General features: G+C 44.6%; 1 long non-coding RNA gene across 1 annotated transcript; it reads right to left on the bottom strand.

Moving 5' to 3' along the window:
- Positions 1 to 13612: 13612 nt before the first annotated feature.
- LOC147709481 (uncharacterized) lies at positions 13613 to 14592 on the bottom strand. Its single transcript, XR_015296557.1, has 3 exons — positions 14507 to 14592; positions 14185 to 14326; positions 13613 to 13734 (listed from the first exon to the last, which is right to left on the bottom strand). It is a non-coding gene; the product is annotated as an uncharacterized LOC147709481 (long non-coding RNA).
- Between the last annotated feature and the right edge of the window lie 3218 nt (positions 14593 to 17810).

The following is a 17810-nucleotide window of genomic DNA, read 5'->3' as shown; positions in this document are numbered from 1 at the left end:
TGAAATTATACTTCAAAGTGTCATTATCACAGAAAAGAAGTTATAGAACTTACTTTTCTCATGAGCCAAAATTCAGTCTTCCAGCAGCCCTGGGTCTGGTAGGTCAGCCCAGAGAGCTCTGGAGGTGCCAGAGGAATCTGACCCTGAGGAGGATCTGACCTCTGGAACAAGAATATGCCACACTTTAGAGGAAGTGGTCATACCTGAATATGGCACCCTGCAACTCATTGGTCAGGGGTAGCCCCCTGCTTATTGCCCGAGAACACTGGATAAAAACGGAAGAGCTGCCAAGCAACTCAGATCCCTGCCTGATACTACAAGGAGAAGCAGGACACCTGGTGGAACCCTGGCCTACACCTCAAAATGATTGCACTCTGAATGACTGCACCTGCTGCACACCTGGAGCTACAGCCCTAAGGACTTTGCCTGGCTTCAAGAACTGAAGGAGTGGACTCCCTAAAAGACACAGGTCAAAAGAGTTCCACCTACATCATCTCCACCAGGAGAAACCCAGCTAGATGTAGTCCCAGCATCCCAAGGACCATCTCAGAGCTTCTAGACCCTTGGAGTGGTCTTTTGAATACTTTGAATCGACAAATGAACCTTCTGGAAGAAGTCCCAGAAGCTTGGAGAAGCTTGGAGAACTTATTTTAAAAAGCTCCATAAGGTGACCGACCCGTCAACAAGTCAAGCCGCATGATTCGGCCTGATATCCAGGTTTACCCCACAATGTTGACGCAAATCCAGCCTGACAAAGTGCCTTGCTCGATGATGAGAGAAAAAGTTTTTTAAAAAATGACTTAGTGTGAAGGTACTTGACAGAGGTCTGCTGCTCAGTGTATCCAACTTGCGCCCCATCACAGTTAGCCTCAAACTTTGTCTTTGTCTCGTTCAAGTGCGACCAGATGTCTTAAGGTGGTGCTTTTGTTTTTGAAGCACTAGAAAAAATCTGGAACCTTGGTTAGGCAGCAGTATGAGCAGTAGCAACCTGTAGGTGAACAGGCAGTGTTAGTACCTTGACACAAGTTTGAGGATAGGATGGCACAAGGCGCCAGGCACGCATAACCTTTGAACAACCGAGATATAGGGTATCTTCTACTGATGGATCATTGGCCCCGGTGAGAGCATTAGGTCTCAAGAATGTGCATGGAACACATGTGTAATCAAGCAGGGATACACACAACTCCCTAACGAAGGCCCCAGACCTAGAAAGGCATTTGGAGTAGACGAAACAGATTTTTACTGTAAAACCAGGTTTCATTGAATAATCAAAACTCAATCTAAACCCTGTAACATATTTTAGTTTCAGCCCCAGTAGCCTACAAATAAAGAATCCTTTTGCATATACTGTGAGGTATTTTTTTAAATTTTTTTCCTTTTTCATCTGGATCCCTGCATTATCAAATAAGTTATAATCTAAGAACTCCCAATCTTTTGATTGAGTCCGCCCTGGTGGTACCATCCCCCCAGGGTGTGGATATTCACCGATGATGAAGTATGTCATGATTAAGTGAGTGACGTGTCTACTCCAATATCTTTGGAAACTCCAGCGAAAAGCCGGTGTTGTTTCTTTATTGGACCTCGCCCCTTCCTCCTTTCTTCCTCCCAATTACCCCTATGTGAGTTAGAGATTATTCTGGAGAATGCAACTGGGTATGTTATCTCTCGATTTCTAAGTACCTTTTCTGAAGTTAGGCAGCACCAGTGTGGCAGTGGCAGCATACCATACAGTGATCAGTAGGAGTGACCAGGTACTTTCTAGCCTGTGTCAATAGAATGAGGTCTACAGGGTCACTCACTTTAAAGTTAACTATGTGCTTAACTCAGCCCTTGGTCCAAATTGGTTTGGTGAGTAGTGCTGACAGCGCATGAGGGGTGTATCTGCACTTGGTGCATGAATAACGCAGAACTGTGAGGTGCATGCACGTTGAATGCATGTGCTGGGTGTATGTGTGCCTTTGAGTGGCACAATACCTGAAGTATGTACTGCTGTACAGGGTGTGCCAGATAAATGTATGCAATGGGTATATGTTGAGCACTGTGAGAGCGACCACCTCTGACAAATATTGGCCTTAGAGCCAGGAAGAGAGATTGCTGAGTGCGGTCCTGTTGCATGTGGCTCTCAATGTACCACAAACTATAAGAAACTCAAGTGGTCAGATTCAACAATAGTGAAGATTACCACCAGCGTCAAGACAGTGTTAGAGGTAATTCAATGACAAAACCTATCCCAACTAGCAACATGGCAAAAATTCATAACTGACTCACTTGCAAATAGCAACTGCAATAGGAATGGCCCAATCAGGATGCATGGTATAGCACCGCAAGGTCCCTGCCAAAAACTCAAAAAGAGAGCACATGCTTAGAGCCAACGAGTCACTTTACACTCAAACATAGGTGCAAATAAAAATTGGAAATGGCTTCCTTCTGTCAAGAAAAAGTTACATTCAACGAGGCCTATAGCAGGGGTGTGTGCTGACCCCATGCCTTCTCAAAGTCTTTATTTCTGACCTCCCACTGGTTCTTGATGAAAACCGACAGCCATGCTCTGCGTCTTAGCACAGTAGCACCGAACCATTTACTATATGCAGATGACATGGTCCTGTGCAGTTTAACCAAAGTAGGCTTGTAGAGATTGATAAACACACTACATTTGCATGCTTCACTAAATGACTTGGTCATCAATCGAAACAAAACCAAGGTGATGATGGTTAGCGGGGCTCACAAGAAAAGCATAACCTGTCATCTCATAACACACAGCCTAGAAGCAATAAAAGAATGAAACTACCATGGGGTACTTCTAAATGGCAAGGCAACAGGCAAACAGCTTTGAGTCAGCCCAAACAAGAATAATGCCTTAATTGCCGCTTTCAACACCCTCTGCGAGAAATTGAAAGGTCCAACACTTGATCCTCTCCTGAAAGTCATGGCAGCAGAAATCCTGCCAATCTTAACTCATGGTAGCGAGGCCCTGTTTGGTTGAGATTCGGCCCTTCTGTAAAAATGGCAAACAAAATGTCATCGCTAGGTGCTAAACTTAGCCCAGAGTTCTTCTCCAGTTCAAAACTTGGCTAGAGCTTGGCCTAATGAGGCGATCAATTAGGTGGCATGGGGCCTTTTTCAAGTTCTGTGTTAAATTAAAACACACAGAGCCCAGCACTCTAAACAACATCCTGTAGTCTGCAATCAATAACATGGACTTTTGTGAGAACAGCAGCAGTTTCAAAGAATACCTGGACCTATATTTAGTAAGCCTGCACCTTTGGAACCTCTGGGCTCTGCCACTGTGATGGAACACCTTCAAAGATCTAGTTAACTCCGCAATAGCCACAATTTCTCTTCTACGAGACAAAGAGGAGCTTGCAAAAAGAGGTCATGCTTGGATAGTCATTAATAATCATGTGAAGCTAAAGCGGGCATTGTATCTAGCCTACACATAGAGCTGCTGCCTAGGGAGCCCACCCATATTTGTGGAAAAATGCTCTTGGCTGTACTCTAGCAACAGAGGTTGTTGCTTATGCGGCTTAAATAAAGAGGACCTTTTGCACTTAACCTGCATATGCGCCAAGATGGCTGTGGAGAGGAGGTGCCTCTTCAAGCCTTTATTAAAACCTAAAGGGATTTCTCACATGCAGGCAGACCATTATATCTTGTTTGGAGCTCAATGACCCTATTCTGAACATTTTAAACAAATTTGAACAAAAATGACCCAAACCAGCAATTGAGTACACATTCAATGGAACTGCTTTCAGCACCCTCATAAACATTTGATATATCCATAAGAGTCATGGATATTTGTAAGCATGAATACATTATACAATCAGCGTTGTCAATCCTTGTAAAGGAACACACAAATACTTTTTTTCCCTTTCTCATGAACGAAAATAATTAAATCCAATTGTTTCTCCAAGCTCTTCACTGTTTCCACATTGACGTGTACGTATTTGTGTTTGGGACACCTCTGCGTTGGTACCGGCGATGGAGTTTATCATGGACTTCCTCTATATTTCTTAAATTCTATGGCCTGTTGTAGCAGCGCATCCATGATTTATAAATCAACTCATATATTAGATAGCATCTTGTCGCTGTACATACTTTTTGCTTGGATCTAAACCTGGATTTGAATTTGGAATCAGACTGTCATGCTATATTTATTTTGGAACACTTGGAGTAGCAGAATAGTTCCAGCCAGTATATATGGGCAATCATGACTATTTGCAACAACTCATGAAGATCATTAGGATCAGGAATACTGAACTGTCTTGTAAAAGTCTTTAACAGACGAAACACGTGTTGGGTGATCTTTGCTGGAAATGTCAGTGAACAGAATAAATCAACAGTGAAAATCTTGGAATAACAATTGGATTTCGTTATTTTCGCTCACGAGAGAGGGAAAAAAAGTATTTGTGTGTTCCTTTACAAGTATTGACAACACTGATTGTATTCATGTTTACAACTATCCATAACTCTTATGACTAGATCAAATGTTTATGAGGGTGCTGAATGCAGTTCTATTGAATGTTTACTTGTTTGACATTAGTTTCTAATGTACAGGAGTCACCTTTGGTAGTAGGGTCCCAGAACTGTGATAGCACCTCTTTGTGAACAATTCCACTGTGAGTGGTTCTCACCAACTATATTAATTTGTGTAAAGTATTTGTGTGAGGTCCAGTAATTCTCCCATTTGGGTCCACATGTACATTTTTTGCTAGCAATTGAGTGCAGCAATCTTCACCCGGCTTGGATTTTAACATAAATCTCCCAGAACAGTCAGACACCTGGGCTAGTCAGCTATCCAGAGAGAAGACACTTATTCTGAAATCATGTGCTAGAATGGTATTCCAATATCATCTGACAACTTCTAGACAGCACAGAAGCACTTTAAATCAGTCAATGAGACCGTTTTCAACCTAAAAACTATCGTTGGCCCCCAAACTCCTAAAACAGTTGAGATACTCGAGCCAAGACATCAGCCATCGAACAGATACCAGCATCAAAACTATTACAAATGTTTAGATACACTCCAATAAAGGATTGAAAGGAGTGTTTATTGACAAAAGTAATGATAACCTCGCAGCCACATCAGCTGTTGATGACATTACCTCAGAACAAGGTCAACTGACACAATCACCGGTTGAGGGAAGGTTTGTAAGTACCAAATAAGGGCTGATTACGATGCCATAGTAAACGGCTCAGAACCTTGGTCGGAGCCATTCCTACGGCATTGTAATCTGCTGTACATTTTCATTTCTGACCTATCCATTTGGATGGAGTCGGGTGAAAAGGAATCCGAACAGGATTTCTGAACAGCTTCCATGCCCTTTGGAACGCCTCCAGTAATCCCAATGGTGGCTCTTTCCGCCCAAGGGATTATGATGTAAGATTCCGACATCCTTTCTGTGCTGGCCTTTCCGACAGGGAAAGGCTGTTGTAAGTCAACTTTGGGGGCCCCCATAGGTGGACAGCCTTGGGTTGGGGGCCAATGGGGCAGGTTGATCCCTGCACCTACTGGCAGGCACCTTGAGGTGCCTGCCATGGAGAGCAGGGATGAACTGCATCTCTTCTCTTTATATTGAGAGCATTCATTCCGGTCAGAATGCATACTCCCATTGTAAAGAATAGGAGTGTGACTAAACAGTGCTCGGTCACATTCTAAGGGGTCGGTTCCGATCCCGCTTGATATGCCCCCAAAGAGCCGCTCGTAGGCTTACATTCCGAACAACATGTTCCGGCAGCCGGACCATCCGGACGAGGAAGTACGATGCGCACATATGTAAAAAACCAGAACAAGCTGTACGCTCTTATTCCAGCCACAGTTCCCGTACGAGCTGGATCCATAAAAGCTGAAACGAGTCTCACGGAGTCAAAACAACAGTAGTTTCCAGGAGGGCAAGTACGATCGTTCTGCCTACGTGCCAAACGCGTCGCTACCTCCAGCACGTCTCGGCATCTGGAAGAACAGAATTTCAGGGCCGATTCGCGCCACAACACGATCCACGGTTACGAGACAAATCAACTTACAACGCTGATGAGACAACCCAATGAATCACGCCTACGAGACACACCACCCATGAATCCTATCGCGCAGGCGATCCTTGTACTGTACATTTATGACCGGATCAACAAAAGGAACCAACGCATACGACTTGGCAGGTAAGTCAGATACCCACCACACAAACAAACGTCACGAACCAGCGAAATGCAACACAAACATAGGGGTTGGATAGCCCTCTCCACCAGCATTGCCAAGCCATAGGGCTGGATGTCTATCTACACAAGCAGTCCCTAATCATAGGGGTTGGATACCTACCACTACCAGCAGTTCAACCCATGGGGGTAGATACCTACCACAATCAGCAGTCCCTAATCATAGGGGATGGATACCTACAACTACCAGCAGTACCACCCATAGGGGTGGATACCTACCACTACCAGCAGTCCCTAATCATAGGGGGTGGATACCTACAACTACCAGCAGTACCACCCATAGGGGTGGATACCTACCACTACCAGCAGTTCCTAATCATAGGGGGTGGATATCTACAACTACCAGCACTCCCTACTCATAGGGGGTGGATACCTACAACTACCAGCAGTACCACCCATAGGGGGTGGATACCTACCACTACGAGCAGTCCTTAAGCATAGGGGTGGGAACTTACAACTACCAGCAGTCCCTACTCGTAGGGGGTGGATACCTACCTCTACCAGCAGTTCTACCCAATACGGGGTGGATATCTACAACTACCAGCAGTCCTTAATCACAGGGGGTGGATACTTACCACTACCAGCAGTGCCTAATCATAGGGGGCGGATACCTAGAACTACCAGAAGCCCCTACCTGTAGGGTGGACACCTACAACTACCAGCAGTCCCACCCAATGGGGTCTAAACACTAACCCTGGGCGTAGTTCGCGGAGTCGGACTCTGCGAAGCTCCGCGAAGACGTAGTTGCACTCCGCGAACTACGCGTAGCTCCGCAACCATGCGGAGTTGCTTGCTGGGCCGGTTGGCGCGCCGTTTTTCGTCTTCGGGAGCGCGGTGCGCGTGTTCGGGGCGTTGCCTGCATGCTCGGGATGGCTAGCGCGCTAAATTACCCCAGAGGTTTGTCCCGCCTGCTTGCGTTCCCTTATTTCCTGTTCTGGGTCACAAGTAACGTGGTCGCGTTGTGCAAGACATGTTCGGGAACTCATCTTCTCGTTCGCACTACAAAAGTGCGTGATCGCGCTAAATATCGCGCGAACCTACCCATGCGGTCGCGATGGGCGCAGCCATCTTGGATCACACACTCTGGCTATGGTTTTGGGCCTACCTTTGCATCCTGTTAAAATCTCTGTAATCCTTGTCTTTTTACCCACTTTTTCTAACTTTCTTTAGTTATTACCTATTTCTCTCTGTGCCTAGGTTTATATTTTTCATTTTATTTCTACTTTTACAACTTTTCTATTGCTTTTTACTTCCTTCTTGTTCTTTTACCTTGCTTCTTCTTTCCCCTACCTTTTTGTCTTGAACTTTTAGTTTTCTTCTACCCTCCACCCAGAACCATGGTCAAGGGCGCCAGCAGCAGCGGCGGCTCAAAGGGCAAGGCGCCAGTGCCCCCAAAAACTAGGCTGCCTTGCGGCAGAATGCGCCCCCTAGGGGTGAGGCCCCGCCAACTTTTTGGGGAGGAGGAGGTGGCTGCCCTGGTGTTTTTTATCCAGCGCTACCTCCCCTTGATGTTGGCAGCAGGTGGCAGGCCCGGCTCCGGCTACCAGCATATTGAGGAGCGTCTCCGGCGGTGGGTGAAGGTGCGCCGGGCAGTCTTCCGCTGCTCCGGTATCCGGCGTACCCACCATCAGCTGACCCACCGTTGGGCAGACATTTTGGACCGGGAGCAGGACCTGTTGGACCTGCTTGGCGTCGAGGTCGTGGGTCTTGGTGAGTGGCTACCCAAAAAAAAAAAGTGTGTGTATAATATATCTCTATAGTAGTATAAGTATTGTTATTGTATCTTTGTAAATCTTGGCTGAATAAGTAACGCGATGACTGGTGCTCCTAGTTACATTTCCGATGTATTCCGTTATTATATCTACTGTAATTGTATGACACTGGTCTATGCTGCGCTTCTTCATCCTCACTGACTCTTGCGTGTTCAATTTGGCGCTAGCTTTTGCTGTTTATTGGTGTGAGATTTTCTTTATTGTAGAGAACTGAAGTTAGTTAATGCTATTAATAGAGTCTTGTCCTTCCTTTGTCTGTCAGTGAAATAGCCGTTGATGGATAATTGTACGTGTTTGCAATGCATATTGTATCATTTTTTTTTCACGGCCTTCTCTTCTGCATGAATACTCCTCTGGCAATGAATGCAAAAGTTACTTTGTTCTTCTTACCTCAGCCAGGGATGGATTTAGGCATGTTCAAGCTGTGCAACTGCACAGGGCCACCAAACGCCAGGGGCCACCCCACCAATATATATCCTTAATTTAATAATCCTCAGAGGATGGATACATATTTGCGTGGCGGCCCCTGACAGGGATTTGGTGCCTCCGGCTCTGTTCCACTTCCAAACACCCTGACTCCCCCCTCTTCACTGGCCTCCGTGCTCCGCCCCGACCTCCTCTTCCGGGCCCCCCACCTACGCTCCCTGGCCAGGAGTCCAGGACCACCATGAGCCTAGAGCCGCCACTGCCTCAGCCCTCCATAGAACTGATGTAGTTTGTTTATTGAGTGGGTAGGGCAGCAGTAGCATTCAGTCAGTAGCAAAACAAAATATGATGCCATGAACGTACAATTTCGTGTTAGTTAGTATGCACAAAGTTAAGCATGTCTCCTCCTTGTGATCTATGCATTTTGCTGGCAAAAAATGAAAAAGAAATGGCTACTTACAGATAATTGATTGATTACCCCATTCTTGAATCTGTGGTGTTGTTCAGGTCTTACTGCCTCTGTGTTACTTAGTATTCTGCAACTCAGAATGTTTATGGAACATTTGATTTGTTTTCTCCAAGTACACTAGTCAGTGAATCATGCAAGGCAGTAGTCATTTGGTAGACCAATGTTTGTTTCTTTTAATGTTGTAGCAGTGGTTTTTGAAATGCTGTCTATGTTTCACAGCACTCAATGTTTTCTCTTTCTTTATTATTTCTTACATGAACCACAGAACCCAGGGGCAAGCAGAAGGCTGGGACCGAGTCGGCGGGTGAACGTGATCGTGAACCACAGGCACAGAGCTCCTCTACTGAGGATCCTGCTGCTGTCCCTAGTAAGTCCAACAGTGTTTTCTTTTGGAACAATGATATTTCCCTAACTTTCTAACGGAGCTTTTTTTCCAACCGATTAATGACATTTCACCTAACTAAATTTTGACAAATGCTTGTTTTTGTTTTATGTTTTCAAAATTTTGGGTATTACTATCTGTCCCTGCCTTTCTGTTCCTTGAAAGAGCCTCTCTTATGACTCTCTTTGCTACTACTATACTGTCTGTAGGTAAGCTTGCCCTGTTGCCCACTCTTTAGTTAAGGTATCAATCTTTTCAAAAAATCTGTGATCGAATAGCGGAAGGCACAGGGTCCACTCCTGTCTTATGCTTTTTCCTCTGTAATGTCTCTTCTTTGCCAATTGACACCAACCAAGTATGCATCCAGATGTTGGTCTACTATTTTTGTAAGCGTTAGTAATGAATACCACTACTACTCTTGCGGGTATTCTTCTATGCAGTCACATACATAACTATGTATGCACCCCAAAATTGGATGTTGTTGTTGATAGGCAGGTTGGACCTTACTTACTTACAGTCTTACACCTCAGTCACAAAACTCAGAGGAACCCACAATTCAATGAACGCCAACCTATATGGGCTCAGTCATTGGTCAATTATTCAATTACCCCTTTCCTGAACCCCAATATGAAGATGCCAAATGCTTTTATTACACAATCCATAACCTAAGTAACCCCCTTTTGCTCACTCTCTCGTGTAAGTCTACAAGACAACAGACACTGAAAATATACTTCCGAGTCAATGTGGTACTTCAAAACCTTTATTTTGTTAGAAGTAACTAAGTAAGTAACATCAATGTTTTTAAGTTGTTCTGTGAAATGCGTCAAGGGCAGGGCCACCAGAAAAAATCCAGAGTTAAAAAAGGCTGAATAAAAAGTAATCTACATTTGTACAGCTACCAGTGCACGATAGGGAAATGTGGGAAATGCCGGAGACCCCTCACCATTGAACGTATACTGGTTGCATATGCCTCTTTTTGGTAAGCTCTGGAAATCTTTGCTTCGTAGAAGGAAATCTTCTCATCTGCCGAAAGATAATGACAAAAGTGGTGCACGTTAGACAGTATGAAAACATTACATTACATACATTTATTCAACTTTTTAGCTGTCATGCTAAAAAAAAGGTGTAACCTGAGGCTGTAAGGAAATTCCACAATCCACATTCAAAAAGTAAATACGGGCCTTTCTATTTTCCGAACTCTTCAGGTGTATGCTTTGAACTATCATGTGGCCTCAAAGGCGTCTTCTCGTACTGCGCAACAAGGTGTGAGGTAGCATGTGCAAAACTGTAGACATGTCATTGATGTACAAACTGGTTAGGTTACATGGTTCAGTCTAACTTTCCAAGGACTAGACTAGAGTAGCAGTATAGATGAGATGAGCTTGGGTACCATACCATACCAAACAAATGCTAATATGTGTAGTGTGTTACTTACTCTGCTGTACTAGGCAATGTGGACTACTACTGATTACGTTGTACTTAACTGTTTTGCAGAACTCCGTTTTTGGTGAACAAGTACAATGGGGGCTGTGCATCCATCTAAAAAGGTGTACTTAATTACTTATTTTTATTTTTGCAGAACCGGTACCATCCACCAGTGCCGACGGGGGCAGCGGCGCTGCAACGGCGGCAGCAGAGGCGATCCCGGAGGGGAATGAAGGACCACCAGAGGCACCTACAGCAGCACCGGCAGCAGCGGGGGAGGAGACAACAACGGTGGGCGATGGTAAGTTACATTCAATAGTGATCCGCATTACTTGGTGGGTGGGGAAAACTTCCTCACTGTACTCTGATATTTATAATGAACTTGAAGTTCTACTGGACAATATATGACGCCACCGTTGTCATTACCAAGCTTAGCAAAAGCATTACCACCGGCGAGAATTGATAAAATAAGTTATACAGGCCTCTTCTATGTGACTACAACTCAGCTGTGAAAGGTTGGTGGCAGACTGAAAAAGTCTTATCCACAACATTACATGACCGCGATGGATTAACATGAGATTGATTTTAAGTATGATGAAAGGAGCAAGGAAAAAGCTCCAATCATATAATATAGGATACTTTGGAATCAGCAATGCAGGTGTTTGAGAGCAGTTGGATGCGTGGGTTGTTGTGGAAGCATAGAAAGGGGAAAACACAGCTGCCTGCGTGGGTGGGAGACACATCCAATATCGGTGGTTAGTGGATAGTGGATACTAGTGTTGGCAGCGGTGTTTTGGTTAAACCCAAAGGCAAGGGAAGGAGGGGACGACTGGATGCATTCCGGGTCATTGCTGGCGAAACACAAACCATCTAACGTTTGTTGGCGATATAAAGAATGATAGTCTCTAGAGTAGACATTTACTAGTACTAGCTGGCCACTGTTAATTAATGTTAGTTGGAGACTGTCACTTTTCCCGGAAGCACAGAGTATATGATATAAAAAAAACGAGATATGAAAAAGACAGGTGTTCGTATGTGACCGTTGAAGTACACCCATGCTACCTATGTTACTAGGGCAGGCATAATGCCGTGCAAAAAAGGCAGACAGATGAGGTATATAAGGCGTAGAATGTTCAAGATAGATAAAACAACATTTTAGGTACTCAACTTGCTTGCTATTGCTACTGTACTGTGCCGCCCACTATGTGTTGGATCCATGTTGTGTTCTTGATTTGCTGGGATTTTTGATTACAACAATTCTGTCTCTTTCTTTATAGTTACTCCTTCTAAACCAACGAGGAAGGAGCTGGCAGTCCGGGCCCGTCAGCGGAAACTGCAGGCCATCGTTGAGGCCTACCGCCGGCTGGTGGCTCAGGCCGAGGAGGAGGAGGAGGAGGCGGCGGCAGCAGCTGCTGCCTCTTCCAATGCCCCGGCCCCCAAGCCTGCAGGAGTACGTCGGCGTGGTCAGGCAGCCGCCCGCCGCCAGATTTTCCCCGCATCGTCCACCCCCCCACAACAACATGGCTGCCAATGTAGGTGCCGCCAGTTCCAGCGAAAAATTCTCCTCCGGGTAGCCAGGCTGGAGGCTCAAAGCAGTCAGACTAAAAAACAAATAGAGGAGCGTGTAAAGATCCTGGTGGATCAACACTTAAAAGCCCGCCGGCTATGAGATGGACCCTGTTTGCCCCTTTTTTAATCCTTTTGTTGGTGGGTGGGAATTGGGTGTTGGGTTTTTACTTTTTTTTTACATGACATTGAGCGTGGGAATTTGGTTGGGGTTAGGGGAGGCGGGTAGGGGGACAGCTGTGGTGTAGGATTTATATATATTTTATTTTTGTATCATCTTTAGTTATATATTACATTATGTTAAAATAAACGAGACACAAAGTTATGTTAAAAAGAAAACATTTGAAGTTCATTTGCGTTTCTTGTGGGGTTGGAGGGGGGAGTGTTTCACCAAATAATGTACGTTGTGCAACCTCGCAAGGTTTAATTTGGCCATGCAGGTCGGCGGACAGTGCTTTTTAATAATAAAATATATTGCCCACATCTTTAACATGCAAACAGATAGATGCAGTAAACCCTCACCGAGTTATATTTGTAGTATTAGAAGAACGACCAGTCTGTCTTGCGTTATACCTCACTGCAAACTTATCTTACCTGTGATTGCTGATGAGATGATGATGATTTATCATGAAGTGTGGCACTGCAAGGGCTGCATTTGATTTCCAAGACAATGGCGAATAATCTGTGGTTCAGAATCAGAACTTCTGTGATAGTAGTAGACAGACCCTGCCAGTAGCGACAAAAAGAAAGAGACAGTCATTTGCGTGACAGACAATGTGGGGGTAGTATAAGTAAGTACAGTACATTGCATGGGTGACCCAATATTGCAACTGCTAAACTGAAACAAAACAATGGTTTTGGGGACTGGAAACTAAGTGCAAGAGAAGATAAGAAGTTCAACTTTACTTGTAGTACTCACGGCAACGTCAAACTTTTCTAAATCATAATGCTTTACACTTTAAACCCAAAACATTACGCCAATTCATTAGATGCATTCGTTGTTTGATGTTAATGGTAAATTATTTGGCGTTATTATACACAGAGCTTGAGTTGGGAAGCCGCAGAAGATCCTGGCCATGCCTTGTTGACATTTCACTATTGTTGCTTTGACCACATCTGCCCCAGCAAGCGCGTGATCAAATTGTTGGTGTATATTTAATGTAAGAAACATCACACCTCAATGTAACCACGCAGCCCGGGGGAAGAGGGTTAGGGTTTGTTTAATGGATGGGTACGGGGGTTTTGGGAAAGGTTTGAGAAAGAAAAACAGTACGCATGGAGATTGGAGACAACAAAAGCAAAACAATGAAGACGATGATTTATGATGTTGATCCGCTAGCTAATGATTGTAAGCAATGGACGTAAGAAAAGGACACGCTGAATATGATTCTTGGTTTCCCGCAATCCAATTGCTTGATGATGAGGATTTGTGGTAAGGGTGAGAGTTGATGCTCATACTATAAAGCAGTGGGTGAAAGATGTCCAGCCTGAAAAAGAAAAGGCAAATAAAAAAGAATGTGAATGACCTAAACAAATTTTAATACAGTGAAGATAAAAAAAACAATACAAGAGGAGTAGTCGTATGAGAGGACTTTCAGACTGAGGCGGCTTGGATACAATTTGTATAAGTCTACTAGTTGCATATCATTTTTAATCTAGAAGTACAAAAAAAGACAGGAGCCAGCGCACAACAACAGGCCCACGACGACACAGGTTTGGCCGTTATACAAACTGCATTTCCCTAAAAATTTCAGAGCCACAGAAAGGTGAATGAAATTGAAAAAGCAACCTAGCATTTACAAAATTAATCAACAAAATCAATGCGTCATTCTCAGTCATCAATCATACCACTATTGTACTCTACCACAGCACTGTGCACAAACATGTAGTAGCCTGGGTCTACTGTGCTGTGACTCTTATTTGTATTTATTTATTACCTTGTATTCCACTCCAAGAAACATCGTGCATCAATCAGCTCAGATCCAACTGCCTGACAGCAAAGATATGGTGGTCACCATCATTATCATCAGCAACTCAGTCTGTAGTGAGTGACTACGATAAATTAAGTCCTGACTGCATCTGTAATAGTAGGAACACAAGTGCGTAAATAATTTCTATTATTAGTAAATAACATGGAAAAATTGGCTATCACGTGAGTCTGAACTGAAGTTACTAGTATACTTCAAGTCCATGCACATTAGCTCAGAGTCAGCAAAAAAATACATCCAATGCAATGCATGGCATCATTCATTTTTATACCTGTTTTGCTCTTCTCTTTCACTGTCAGAAGATTGATCACAGATGCTGCCGAGCCTTTGTAATGCGAGTCATCACAACAAGTTGACTTCAGTTGTGGATGCCTGCTCAAGTTTCTTTTGACGCAGAAGAGTCGTCTCTGAATGCCTGCAGACAGAGGTGGTAGCCTTAAGAGTAAGACTCAGCAAGGCAGTTATTATGAGTTGCAGATTTCAAATGAAATAGAGGATGGCTGTAGTCATGTACGGTTCACTTATTATGGAGGGACTGTTAGAGGCTACATTATTGTTATTGTACTATACTCCATCTACAACATCAAATGTATGGCTGCCAAGATGGAATTGTATTGACTTGAGTGGGAGTCAAGAAGATGGAGCAAGACTCTGAGGAGTGCAGTCAACATGGAACATAAATGCACAGGCGTGCAACTCCAGGAGGTAACTAAAAAAGATACAGCGAAAATAAATTCACAGGTGTGCAACTCCAGTAGGTACATTAAAAGAATGAGTGGTGGGGATGGATTTGGTTGAGCTTTTTATTTTAAGATTAGCAGTTTTGCACCAGAAAGTCATTTTTAATAAGAAAATAAATAACACAAATAAAAGAATGGAAAAAGTCACAATTTAACAGCCTATTGGTCAGGGAAGAGGTGCTCGTCCTCAAACTCTGTGGGTCCGGACAGCAGTAGGTCATGTAACCCAGCAGTGATGAATTCTTCGGGCTCGCTTTCTTCATCCTGCTCGGTTTCACGTACAGTATAGTCTGGTGGTATGAAGTGTTGATTCATTTTTATCATTGTCAGCCTCTCGACGCTTTTGGGGGAGAGACTGGTCCTTTTCGATGTCACAATGGCACCAGCAGCACTGAAAACCCGCTCAGAGGCGACACTGGCTACAGGACAAGCCAAATACTTTATCGCCAGCCTGCTCAGCACTGGCCACTGTCTCCTTCTTTCATACCAATAGACCAATGGGCTTTGCTCCATGAACACCTCTGTTGTGTCATCCAGATAGGCCTGAACCATCCGCTCAGTGTTCATTGGTGCTCGGCTTTGCTGCTCCTCTTTCCCCTTTGCAACAGCAACGGACTTACCCATCCCCTTCTGTAGAAAAAAAGCAGTTATGCTTTTGGTTGTGTCTGCTGAATCAGATCGTGTAGGTGCTGCTTTTGGTACTGTTGGTGCCTGCTGGGAAGCGGACGCACCGCTCTCATGCTCTGATGAACTTGCCTGAGTTGCCTCAGGAGGATGGCCTGGAGTACTGTGACTGTCCTGGGCTGGCACTGTCAGGCCTTTAAGTAACAGCCGTTCAGTTTCGAAATCATTAGCTTCCCTAGCTATGGAACTTTTGTAATTGGCAACATCCCCATCTGAAAAAGGAATGACTGCGCTACTGCTGACAAACAATTTGTACCGTGGATCCAAGATTGTTGCAGTTATGTAATTTGGATCTGACACAATCATTTTAAGCCTTGCATTTACAGATAAGCGGTTGCGTAAGGCCTTGGCCAAGGTACATGCATCAACTTTTTCTTCGTCACCTTCGTATGTTTCACAGACCTCCTTCAGCTGTTGCTCGAGCATGTACAACAATGGGATGGCTTGGCCCATAGTACAGTCCTCCCTGCTAACTGCACGTGTGAACACCTCAAAAGGTTGTAGCATCTCTGTCAAGCATTTAATGATGTCCCACTGCCACATCTCAACGGTCAGGCTTTTAAGATTAACAGTAGGATCCACTAATCTTCTTGACATTACATAAGCATTCAGTGGTATGTACTACTCAAAGAGACGCTCAAGCATGAAATAAGTCGAGTTCCAACGTGTTGGGACCTCCTGGATCAGTGCTTTGACTGGCAAATTATGCTCCCGCTGAATGACGCTTAGCAGCTTCCGCGCTTTGAAAGAATGGTTAAAATGCGTGCATATTCTTCTGCAGATGGTCAGTATGGTGCTGACTTGGAGTTCATTTTTCAGAAAGTCTTGCACGACTAAGTTAATGCAGTGTGCCAAACAGGGTACCCTGAAATACTGTCCATCTTTCATTGCCCTCACTACATTACTGCCATTGTCGGTGGCAACAAAACCAATCTTAAGGCCTCTTGGTTTCAGCCATTCAAAGACCTTGCTGTTAAAGTCAGACAAAATGTTGTCAGCAGTATGATTTTTCTCCATACCAAACATGGCTACAGTTGCATGTTTGCGAGTGTCATTGAAAATCCCAGCAACGTCAAGAAGGCCTGATGTTAACTTGTCTTTCACACCTGCAAAAGAGATCCAGTGTGCGGTGATGCACATGTAATCTGCTGTGGCTTCGCGACTGCTCCACATGTCGGTTGTCAGGTGGATACAATGGACAACACTCTGTTGTAAGGCTTTCCCAATCAATCCCAGCACGTCGTGGTGTAGTGCTGGAATAGCAACTCTTGCAAAATAGTAGCGACTGGGAACGTCCCATTTTGGGGCGAGTGTTGCCACTAATTGCCGAAATCCCACTGCCTCAACAAATGAAAATGGGATAAGGTCGAGTGCCAACATTTTTGCAAGTTTCGCATTGTACAAACGTGCTGTTGGGTGGTTCCTAAACATGCCAGTAATGGTAAGCTGCTTGGTAATTCTTTCTGTTCTGCTAGACGGACCACCTTTCAACGCAGACTTTTCACTCCTTGCCCTTGGTGTCTCCGGTTGACTCTGGTGCCACTGAGAAGTTGCTGATGCTGAGGATTTGGACTGCACCACTCCAGTGCTGGCGACAGGGCTCATTTGTGTACCACTCCCAGATAGAAGGTCATCGTCTCCCTCTTCTTCCATGAGTGGACCTTGTAGTACTGTATCCTCCCCACCAACACCAGTGCTTACATCTTTTAAGCTTGCAAGGTGGTTCTCCCATACAATTGTGTGTGTTTGTACCAATCTTACCACGACTAACATTGGTGTGACAAATGGTGCATATAGCAATGTTCTCCTGATGTGGGTGAACCGTAAAAAAATCCCAGACTGGGGAGCTAAACTTTTGTCTCCTGCCATAGGAAGAGGAGGACCCACTTCCAATCCCGGATGAACTGGAGCCTTTTTGTTGAATTTCCCTATGTGACAGTTCAGTACTAGTACTGCCACTACCTCCTTCTGTTGAGGTGGCGCTTGCGCTGGATGTCGCACGCTGCCGGGCCTTCGCTGATGCAAAAATGGGAGCTGGTGTTACTTTGGGCGCTGAGTGTGTAGGAGTTACACGTGCTATCTGCTCATCACTAATCGCAGCCCTTCTGGATAGGGTGAAAATGCTGGTCTCTACATCCTCTGCACCAGGAA

This window comes from Lissotriton vulgaris, chromosome 6 (genome assembly GCF_964263255.1).
Source record: "Lissotriton vulgaris chromosome 6, aLisVul1.2, whole genome shotgun sequence".
In the NCBI taxonomy this organism is placed as follows: Eukaryota; Metazoa; Chordata; class Amphibia; order Caudata; family Salamandridae; genus Lissotriton; species Lissotriton vulgaris.
This window is presented reverse-complemented; position numbering and strand designations above follow the sequence as displayed.